We start from the raw sequence: 11,371 nt of genomic DNA on the forward strand, positions 1-11,371 counted from the left end.
CTTTTTGCGCTGTCAGAAGTTCTAGAGATACTAGGACCTGTTCTTTTCACTGGTGTCACCCTGTGCAATCCATTTCCTTCCTCCTCGTGTTTTTAAGTACATTGGTCAGCATCTGTAACAGGTATGGCAACAGTACCATCATGATTTCATTCATACATAACATCTTATTGTTTCCCTTGTTATGATGTATTATCTTATATTTACAGAGATGTATTTATTGCGTTCTTCCTGAAGAAGCGGGCAAGTGCCCTGTGAAATGTTTTGAAGCACCTATAAGCAATCAATATTTATCATATATATTTAAATTAACATTATGGATATCTCTCCTTGGTGGCTGTACCATGTAACATTTGTAATTGTATTATGTACAGATGTACCTTTATATGCCCTACATTTGGGGCTTTTTAAATGTTTGTATGCCTATTTTTTAGACTTGTACTAATAAAAGTTACCTACTTTTTAAGAAAACTGGTTTTGGTACTGTTAAAATCCCATATACTTTTTTTTTGTGTCTTTTCTTTCAATAGTATATCCCAAGGGATGTATCCCGGTTGGAGGCCCTGTATCTAATTCCCCCCATCCCAAATCCTCTTTAGAACGGGGAGGGTGCATGCCACAACACTGCAACCCATTATTCTCAATACAAACAGGAACAGCAACTGGTTAAACTACATAGACTAGCTGGACCATGTGAAGCACAGTGGTGTAGTGGTTAGCACTTTCACCTAGCAGCAATAGGGTTGCTGGTTCAAATCCCGACCACAACACTATCTGCCTGGAGTTTGCATGTTCTCCCTGTGCCTGCGTGGGTTTCCTCCGGGTACTCCGGTTTCCTCCCACACTCCAAAGACATGCTGGTAGGTTAATTAGACCCTGTCCAAAAAAGAATTGGCCATAATATGTGTATGTGTATGTCAATGTTGTAAGTGTGTCGGGACTCTACAGGTTAAAGGACCGCATAAATAGCTGCAGATGGACACCGGTGGCAAGAAAAAGCGCCCAGAGGCGATTCAGTTCGTATAGGTAGCGCTATATAAGTCATTCATTCATTCATTCATTCAAAACAACTAACAGAAACAAATATTTTTAAAAGATACACATGAAACAGGGTAGCACTGGAATACTAAAATAAAGTGTCCAGCATGCTCACAGTTTACTGGGCAGACTACATTAGCCAGCAGACCCACTGAATTACTGACTGGTTCAAAGCTACAAAAACCTCTTCTAGAGATCCACATGTTGTATATTTAGACTCCAAATTATACTTATAATTAACTAAAAACCATAAAAAAACATATGGATATGTCATTAGTATATGGCATCACAAAGCTTCAAATCTAAAACTTTAAAATGTAAAGCATAAAAACAGCAAAAGCGTAGTGGCCAAGTGGTTTGCTCCTCTGCCTGGCAACACAAGGGCCACTGGTTCAAATCACAACCATAACAGCACCTGCAGTAAATGAACACAATAATAATAGCTATCCTCTTTATTAATCCAATTGTATAACAATGTCAGTTACTTATATACTGATGGATTATTTAATAACGTTCCTGAACCCATTACAAAATGCTGTTTACCTTTAGTTCCTTATTGAGTCCCTTTGGTGTTAGAGAATCAAGAGTAAAAATCCAATTTGTCTCTCTATTACATAATTTGTTAAATCTATTAGCAATTGATCCTCCTCTTGGTATCATCTCGATCACCCAGACTTTGAGACCCTCTGTAAATTTACTGCGTTTTAAAGTAGTGTCTGGGGACCTCAATCTGTCTGGCAATCTCCTACAATGGCTGTCTATAAGAGATCCCTGAAAAGTAATCTCTTCAGGGAAGCCTATCATGGTACCAATTAACTGAACTTTTGTCACTTCCATCAGCTCATACCCAACTGTTATAACCTTTTGTATCACTTGCCCCAAGCTATTATATTGTAAACTCTACCCTCTTGTATTATATTGTATTGTAACTGTACTGTCTCCCTTTAGATTGTAAAGTGCTGTGCAAACAGATGTCACTATATCGATCTTGTATAACAATAATATTTGTAGCCAGATGCTTGGCTATTAGGAGTGAGTTGGGACACTGCTGCCGCTGCTCTTTACACTATAACTGAACTGACATGCTATGTTTAAGCACACTGTCTGCCTCTCACCCTAGGGGGAGCAGGGAAGCTAAAGGAGCCCTATAGACTTCTTTGCTGGCCACATTGGAATCTGGGAGTTGAAGTTCACAAGGGAAGCCATTCTACAAACCTCTATTGACCATTGGACTAAATAGTTACATAGTAGGTGAGGTTAAAAAAAAGACACAAGTCCATCAAGTCCAACCTATGTGTGTGATTATATGTCAGTATTACATTGTATATCCCTGTATGTTGTGGTCGTTCAGGTGCTTATCTAATAGTTTCTTGAAACTATCAATGCCCCCCGCTGAGACCACCGCCTGTGGAAGGGAATTACACATCCTTACCACTTACAGCAAAGAACCCTCTACGTAGTTTAAGGTTAAACCTCTTTTCTTCTAATTTTAATGAGTGGCCACGAGTCTTGTTAAACTCCCTTCTGCAAAAAAGTTTTATTCCTATTGTGGGGTCACCAGTATGGAATTTGTACATTGAAATCATATCCCCTCTCAAGCGTCTCTTCTCCAGAGAGAATAAGTTCAGCGCTCGCAACCTTTCCTCATATCTAATATCCTCCAGACCCTTTATTAGCTTTGTTGCCCTTCTTTGTGCTCCATTTCCAGTACATCTTTCTTGAGGACTGGTGCCCAGGACTGGACAGCATACTCCAGGTGCGGCCAGACCAGAGTCATGTAGAGCGGGAGAATTATTGTTTTATCTCTGGAGTTGATCCCCTTTTTAATGCATGCCAATATTGTGTTTGCTTTATTAGCAGCAGCTTGGCATTGCATGCCATTGCTGAGCCCATCATCTACTAGGACCCCAGGTCCTTTTCTAATTTCCACTACAGTTTCCAGTGGGGAAACAGTGCCAAGGGAAGAGGTAGAGGCTGTTTTTTTCCGGGCCACCAAAGGCACTGGTGAGATTTGTGATGCCATGTGGAACCACACTGAGCACATCTTCCTGTCTGGATGTGCGCCTACCTCACATGCACCTGCGGCTTGAGCAGAGATCGAGACCCTATGCATTGAAGGCTAGAGAGGGAGAATGGATCAGAGTGCCCATATACTGAGAACTGAGTCACTGTGGGATACGGTCTCTTGCTGCATAGACACTGTAATGTTGTAGTCTGGTGAACTGAGGACCAGAGTTGTACTGGGACAATTAATTTGGTGAGAGAGCCTTGAGGCCATAACCTGCTTGCTGCTGTCAGAGACCGAGTATCTAAGGATTAGACACTTAACCAGCAGCCTATACCACTGTATGCAGATTCCGTTGAGACTGTATTCATGTGCAACATTGTAAAACTGGGCCCCGATGTTAGCCTGCTGAAGATCCAAGGCATAGGAATGCCTCTTTAGCTAAGCTGCTCTAAAGGACTCCAGTCATTGCCTATAACAATAAGGGGTACTGCTGCAGTAGACCTGAATTATAGTCTAGTCACCCCTAGAGTGTACTTCATTAGTATACAGGTGCATCTCATAAAATTAGAATATCATCGAAAAGTTAATTTATTTAAGTAATTCAATTTAAAAGGTGAAACTCAAATATTTTATATAGATGTGTTACACACAGAGTGATATATTTCAAACATTACTTTCTTCTAATTTTGATAATTATTGCTTATAGCTAATAAAAATCCAAAGTTCTGTATCTCAGAAAATTTGAATATTACATAAGGCCAATAAAAAAGGATATTTAATACAGAAATGTTGGCTTACTGAAACATATGTCTATGTACAGTATAGTATGCACTGAATACTTGGTTGGGACTCCTTTTGCATGAATTTCTACATCAATGCCAAGTCCTGTTGGAAAATTAAATCAGTATCTCTATAAAGTTAGTCAGCAGAGGGAAGCATGAAGTGCTCTAGAATTTCCTGACAGAGGGCTGCGCTGATATTGGACTTAATAAAACACAGTGGGCCAACACCAGCAGATGACAAGGCTCCCCAAATAATCATGGACTGTGGAAAATTTTACATTTAATTTGAAAGTCAAATTCCCAGAGTCTGGAGGAAGAGTGGAGAGGCACAGAATCCAATTTGCCTGAGGTCCAGTGTGAAGTTTCCACAGTCAGTGATGATTTGGGGAGCCATGTCATCTACTGGTATTGGACTTACTTTTCAGTAAGCCAACATTTCTGTATTCCAAATCCTTTTTTATTGGTCTTATGTAATATTCAAATTTTCTGAGATACTGTATTTTGGGTTTTCACTAGCTGTAAACCATAGTAATCACAATTGAAGGAAAGAAATGCTTGAAATACATCACTCTGTGTGTAATGCATCTATATAAAATATATGAGTTTCAGTTTTTGAATTGAATTACTGAAATAAATTAACTTTTTGATGATATTCAAATTTTATGAGATGCACCTGTAGTATCCTGGTAGCAGGAAAGTTATGCCAATGCTGTTTACCATTACATTGTTGTATGTGGTTTGTGCCATTGGTTAATCATGGTTTGCAGTTCACCCAGTATAGATATATCTAACTGCTTTGACCATTACTTTAAACTACCACCATGTGATAGTTCCTCTGTCTGTCAGTTGTGTTAGATGTACATTCTACCTGTCTCTAAATGTATACATTGCCACCTCTTTAAATTTGTTACACTATAAATGACTTTTTTTACTCTTAACCGGACTGGTGTTTATCTTAACCGGTTACCGACCATCGCAAGACGATGTACGTCGACAGAATGGCACGGGCAGGCATATTGGCGTACATGTACGTCCAATCTTCAATGCCGCCCTGCCATCGGGCTCTCGCGCTGGTCGGGACCCCCGTGAGTCCGGTCGCGGGACCCGCGGACTCGATCACCGCGGGCATACCCGCGATCGTCTCACGGGACGGCTGAATGGAGGAAATGCTGTGTAAACAGCATTTCTCCATTCTGCCTAGCAACTAGTGACGCTGATCTCTGCTCCATGTGATTGGAGCAGAGATCAGTGTTCACTAAATGAAAGCCCAACCCCCCCACAGTTAGTAACACACCCCTAGGAACACTTAACCCCTACACTGCCACCCACTGGTTAACCCCTTCACTGCCAGTGTCATTTACACAGGAATCACTGCATTTATATAGCAGTGATTACTGTATAAATGACAATGGTCCCAAAAATGTGTCAAAAATGTCCGATGGGTCCCCCACAATGTCGCAGTCACAATAAAAAAAAAAAATAAAAATTAAATCGCTGATCGCCGCCATTACTCGTAAAAATAAATAAATAAATAAATAAACAAAAAATTATTAATAAAAATGCTATAAAACTATCCCTATTTTGTAAACGCTATAACTTTTGCACAAACCAATCAATAATCGCTTATTTACCAAAAATATGTAGAGGAATACGTATCGACCTAAACTGAGGGAAATAATGCGTTTTTTTTTCAAAATTGTTGCTCTATTTTTGTTTATAGCGCAAAAAAGAAAAACCGCAGGGGTGATCAAATACCACCAAAAGAAAGCTCTATTTGTGGGGAAAAAAGGACGTCAATTTTGTTTGGGAGCCACGTCGCATGGCCGCGCAATTGTCAGTTAAAGCCACGCAGTGCCGAATCGCAAAAAGTGGTCTTGTCTTTGACCAGCGAAATTGTCCGGTCTGTAAGTGGTTAAGATACACAGTTTTATATGAGTATTGGGTACACATCCTTATGCGATACAGCAACTGCTATCCACTTAACCTGGTGTGTCACGGCCAAAGTAATTCATAGAGTCAAGGCAAATAATAGAGGAGCCAAACTACCAAGCATTTACTTTGGGAGTAGCACTACACGTTCGTTAAATAGCATGTGGCTAGACTACAACTTATCTAACAAATATGTTTGTTTCCTTTTTTTTTTTTTTTTTGGAGGGGGGTATCTACCAAGCGTTTCTCATTTTTGTGGCAAATACCACATAAACCTGTAGTGAATTGACATTTTCTTTATCACATGCAATCTTTGGATGCATGACCCAAATACTGCATGCAATACCCTTCAGTAACTTAAGCCCAATTTATCAGGCCTAAGGAATGGCCTAAAGCACCAATGGGACTGTTCGGTGGTTGTGTGGCAGGATCTAAGTGTATCTCCAACCCACATAAAAACTGAAATCCAAAACACCTCTGAATGAAAGCATTTATTCAGGTAACTTTCTGTCTGTCAATAATCTACATTATATATCTACTGGAGATGCTAATGACCAGAAAGCTATTGCAAAATGAAATCTTGTCTAAAAGGAGATATAAGCATATGGTTTATGTATAGCTGAGCCAGTAATTAAAATACAAAAAAAACAAATAAATGTTAAGGTAATGCATGCCACTTCCACCCTCTTACCTTATTGGTGCTGACAGAAGAAATGCCCCTTTTAGATAAAAATTTCACCTAAAAGGTCCAGCAGCCAGACTCCTATACTGTCTAAATGGAGATTAATCTCCTTTGTCATATGAAACAGTTTTGCAGAAATTCAGCTCAATATTCTCTATGTAGTGAACAGTTTTGGAGCCTTGGCCATCCGGTGGTCACTACTGTGCACTGCAAAAAAGCCATGCTGCTGATACCTGAGCCTTATTATTTGCTTATGTAGGGAACAGTAAATTCCTACTCGGTGCCTGATCAACAGGTCCAATTTTTGTATCAGCTTGCCAACTACTTTTGTATTTGCTTCATGAATTCTGACCTTGTACTTTGGATTGCGTGTTCTTTCTGCCTTAACCCCTAACCTGTCTAACCACAGTTCTGTCAGTCGCCTGCCTCAAATGTTTGTTTGAATAATTATGCTTCAGCTTGATACTGTGCCTGGTTGCCAGTTGTTGCTCTGTCCATCTACATCATTCTAGCTCTAATCCTGTCATTTGTCGTTGTCACTGGCAACATGAAGGATCTACTGAACTCTGTGAAATTATGTTTGCAATACAAATTGACTTTAGAGAGACCTTCTTACAAACTTGTCAACTTGGGCCACTCTGGATATATGGATATGGTAGACACAGCTTTAGATTTTTAATGTTATAGCCTTATATAAATATTAAAGAGATTAACAACATCTATGCTTAAACCACCTCTGTCATCAAACATTCATATAAAACAAAGCTATTTTCCCCCTCTTTCCTCTCTGTCCCCATACCCTCCTTTCTTACACTTTTCATACTTCCCCTGGCTCCTTTTTTTTCATAAAAATCTAAGTATCTGACTAGGCAGGTACTGTGGCCGGTCTCCGTCAGGATTGTCTATGGTTGTCTCTTTGACCTTAGAGGGATGTTTTCTTTCCTTTGGTCTACACTGATTTTAGCTGGTATATGGGAAATTCCCTAGATCCCTAAGATTAATATAAACACTGGTTTGGCCAGTATATACTATTAATTTGCCATTTTTGTGACTACATGTTCTCCATACATGCCCTAACACCTTCTTCTTGTATGTTTTCTGTTTTTTTTTTTTTTACTTTTTGTGATACACTACTACTGTTTTGTATTATACTGCTTTGTTGGATGCTTTATTTATATAAATAAAGAATTAGAAAAACAAAAAACAAAGCTATGTGTAATTTTGTTGATTTTTTTGCTATTACAATTGGTTTCTCATAGATGTAGCACCCTACCCTAGGCTGGATAAATTTAGTTCTTGGACCTGAAGCTGATCAGCAATGTATTTTCTAGGTCTGGTTAGGTCTCCTTAAGTCTGGCGGTTGATTAATCCTGCCTGCCTCTGGAAGAAGCTTCCAGAAATAGAGTAGGAGGGTCAGCCACTGGGTTATGAATATTTATGTGACCTCAGAAGGTATGGCCAGGGAGAAGATAAATGTTTGGCAGGGTCTATTCAGAGCTCTCTCTCCTCAGGGCTCTTCCCTAAGTGGCAGTCTGTATTACTGCAGATTAAAAAATGGTGTTGCGCTAGATAAATCAGTCTGTGTGTCTTCAATATGGTGATAAAAGAAAGAAGGATGGTGCACCGACCTAGTGCATTACCAATTGTAAAGTTTTATTAAAGCATAAAAAACAGCAACGTTTATACTCACAAACAAGCATTTACATGAGGCTTGTCAATTAATAGAACTGCGTTTCTGAACACTGGTAAACCAGGACCTGATGTCGAGGGGATCGAACGATATCCCAAGATGGCTGATGCATTTCAAGGGCGCAACCTTTTCCTCAGAGCCTAAACGGGCAAATGTGGCACCAGTGTGATGCCTTCACAGCAATCTTGTATGTGCAAAAGTTCTTGTGTGTCAACATCAAATTTGGTTCCTCCAGCTTGTGAATAAACCACCACCAAAGGTTAAGATGTGCCCTTACCAGAGAGTATTGACCACCTATTATGGGGGGGGGGGGGGGTTAAAAGAGGCTCATATATCATCTCCTTTGTCCACAGTCACTCCTCAGTGTTGGGTAGGGGGATCATGCATCCGTCATGTGGAGACGACACTCCTCTTGCCTCCGAATATAGTGCTCAGTGGAAAAAGTCAGCAAAGAGATAAGACTCCAGATAGTGTAAAATCCTTTTCAGTTGGGATTTATTGTAAATAATGCATTAGACATGCCATCACATTAAAACAAAAATATTCCTCAGTGTAAACGATCGTTAGCTCAAACCAAACGGGGACAAGAAATGATGCCTTAACACGGGCAGTTTAGTCGCAAGAGGACTTCTTCCGGGGCGTAGACATATCCTCCTCTCATTGCTATATATAGTTCCGGTGACCATCCAAGCCTCGCTCTTGCCTGTTTCACTCTCTGCAGCTCTATCTGCCTATGCACGCTCATTGGCTGGTGTCAGCCTAACATAGGACTGAACTGGTCCTGTGGGCCAGCTATATAGATGACATCCTCCTCTTTTGGAGGGGTGATTCCACCTCGCTGATAGAATTTATGAACATGTTGAACCAAAATAGTAGAGACATTAAACTGAGTTATGAGATGAGCCAGGAGGAGATACATTTTTTGGATCTTACTATTAAAGTTGATAAAGGCCATCTAATTACTTCTCCCTTTTTCAAACCCACGGATCGAAACGCGTATATTTCAAGAGATAGCTGTCACCATCAACTATGGTTGGAAGGGATCCCCAAGGAGCAGTTCCTTTGCATGAGACTGTGAGGACTTCAATAGAGAAATCAGAATATTGAAAAATAGATTTATAGAGAAGGACTATGACCCTGTTTCATTGGAGGCCACACGCAACCAAGTTAGAACTATGGACAGAGAATTGTTGTTGAGGTATATATGAGTGAATGATAATGATATTGCTAGCTTTTCCTGATTACCTCTCCTTTCTGTACACACCACACAGTTGTCAAATTTATTTTGGGAAAACACTGGCATATCCTACAGAATGACAGGGTTCTAGGGCCCATGCTCCCGCCTAAGCCCCAGGTTATTTTCAGAGGTGTTCCATCATTGAAATATAAAATTGCTATGAAATGTAAATTAATGGACAGTGTTAAAAGTTGATATTTGGCACCATCTAGTGGCCTAAAGGTAGAAGGACTTTGTCTATTTTCTGTTTTGAAGAACATAGAGAAATGCTACAGGAAGTGACTCATTGTTTACAAGGACTTACCTACCCACAAGGCCAAGTAACCTACCCATGAACCCTCAGTACTGAACTGCATGCTGGGTTGGATATAAAAGACCCCGCATGGCCATTTTCTTTCTCTTCTGGACGCATGGCCTGCCTACAAGGATCTGTGAGGAGGTGTTCCAGAGAGCGCAGCCTACATTAACTGTGGAGCGGAACAGCCAGTGACCCTGCTTCATACCTGTGTGCTGGAGCGACAGTGTGACCGGATCCAGAGGCATCTGACAGAGCCATTTCAGGGTCCCGGTTATGAAACACAGAAGAGCCAGCTCTGATTGGCCTGATGAAAGAGCGCGGTCGTCCTTCTATCTCAAGCCGAGCGCTCAGGAAACGCGTCACCCGCCATGACGTCATAACTCCGCGTCCTGCGTGCCACAGCAGACCAAACCTCGTTCTGAAATTACATCCTCTGCGTCCACCTAGCCAGCTTTTTTGAAACATCCTACCAGTGGTAACGCCACGAGAATGTAATGGGACACATGCGGACCGGTACCATCTAATGACGGACTGAATCAGATGACCCTTCTTGTTCTTAACGCTTGTTTTAACTACGTAACATGTGAGTGCAAATTCTCTTACTTTTTATGAATAAACGTTTTTTTTAAATATGCACCCAGAGGCGCCCCCTCCTCTCTTCTCTTTGTATCTTTTAGCAATTTAGGAGCCTGGTTTTAGCTCCCTGTTGGAGGCAGCCTTGTGTGTGGAATCCCCATCTTTAAAGAACTAAGCCATTTTCTTTGGACTTGACCATTGAGATACAAAGTTACTTCATATGTATCATTGCCTTTTCATATAGACAGCCCCCCCCCCCCCCTGCTTGGGCATACTATTATATGATGTTTGCGCCTTAACTTGTCTTATGGGTTAAATGTGGACTGGGATGTAAACCGTTTTTTGGACAATTCTTGAACCTGCTTTTTTAAACATTGTAAATATTTTAATAATAAATGTAAGACTTTTTAATTTTTAATATATAAATGTTAGATGTTTAATTTGTGAATTATTGTCCTTTTTGCATTTTCTTGTCTTATATATATTGTTTATATGAATCTATGTAAAGGTGCACTGCCTAAGCTCACTCTGGCCTTGTAATAATCTGGTTGTAGTTTAATATTTTCTCCCCGGAAGCGGCCAGTACATGAGATAGAAGACATTTCTCTGCTGTGGGATGACACCAGCCAATCAGCATGCTCAGTTGGAGTGAGATGCATAGGCGAATAGAAGCTTGGTTCTCATTAGCATTATGGTGAATCAGAATGAGGCTTGGATAAGGAGAAACGCAGAGAGTGAAAGAGGTGAAAGTGAGGCTTGGATGGACACGGGAACTATATATAGCGATGACAGGAGGAGGTGCCTATGCCCCGGAAGAAGTCCTCTTGTGACAAAACTGGTCTGGTTACGGCATCATTTCTTGTCACCGTTTGGTTTGAGCTAATGATCGTTTACGCTAAGGAAGAATTTTTGTTTTAATGTAATGCTATGTCTAATGCACTACTTACAATAAAGCCCAACGTAAAAGGATTTTACACTATCTGGCGTCTTATCTCTTTCAGAAAGAGCCTAACACCGCTCAGACTGTGGATAAAGATTTCCTGGCCCCGGCTCACCACAGTCCATAGTATTCGAAGAAAAAGAAAATTGGTCACACACCATGGAAAGGAAGAACTTCTGTAGAATAGGTACTTT

The 11,371-nt window shown here is 40.5% G+C and overlaps 1 protein-coding gene across 1 annotated transcript in view; it reads right to left on the reverse strand.

Moving 5' to 3' along the window:
• The window catches only part of LOC143996847 (mas-related G-protein coupled receptor member H-like), a 31,298-nt gene extending 24,575 nt beyond the window's left edge, over positions 1–6,723 (reverse strand). Inside the window, exon 1 of the mRNA XM_077492132.1 lies at positions 6,446–6,723. The gene's annotated coding sequence lies outside the window, so the exon portion shown is untranslated. The remainder of the gene's footprint in view (positions 1–6,445) is intronic.
• Between the last annotated feature and the right edge of the window lie 4,648 nt (positions 6,724–11,371).

The sequence above is a fragment of the Lithobates pipiens genome, unplaced genomic scaffold, assembly GCF_037356315.1.
Source record: "Lithobates pipiens isolate NorthernLeopardFrog02 unplaced genomic scaffold, aLitPip1_a1.2 Scaffold_19, whole genome shotgun sequence".
NCBI lineage: Eukaryota > Metazoa > Chordata > Amphibia > Anura > Ranidae > Lithobates > Lithobates pipiens.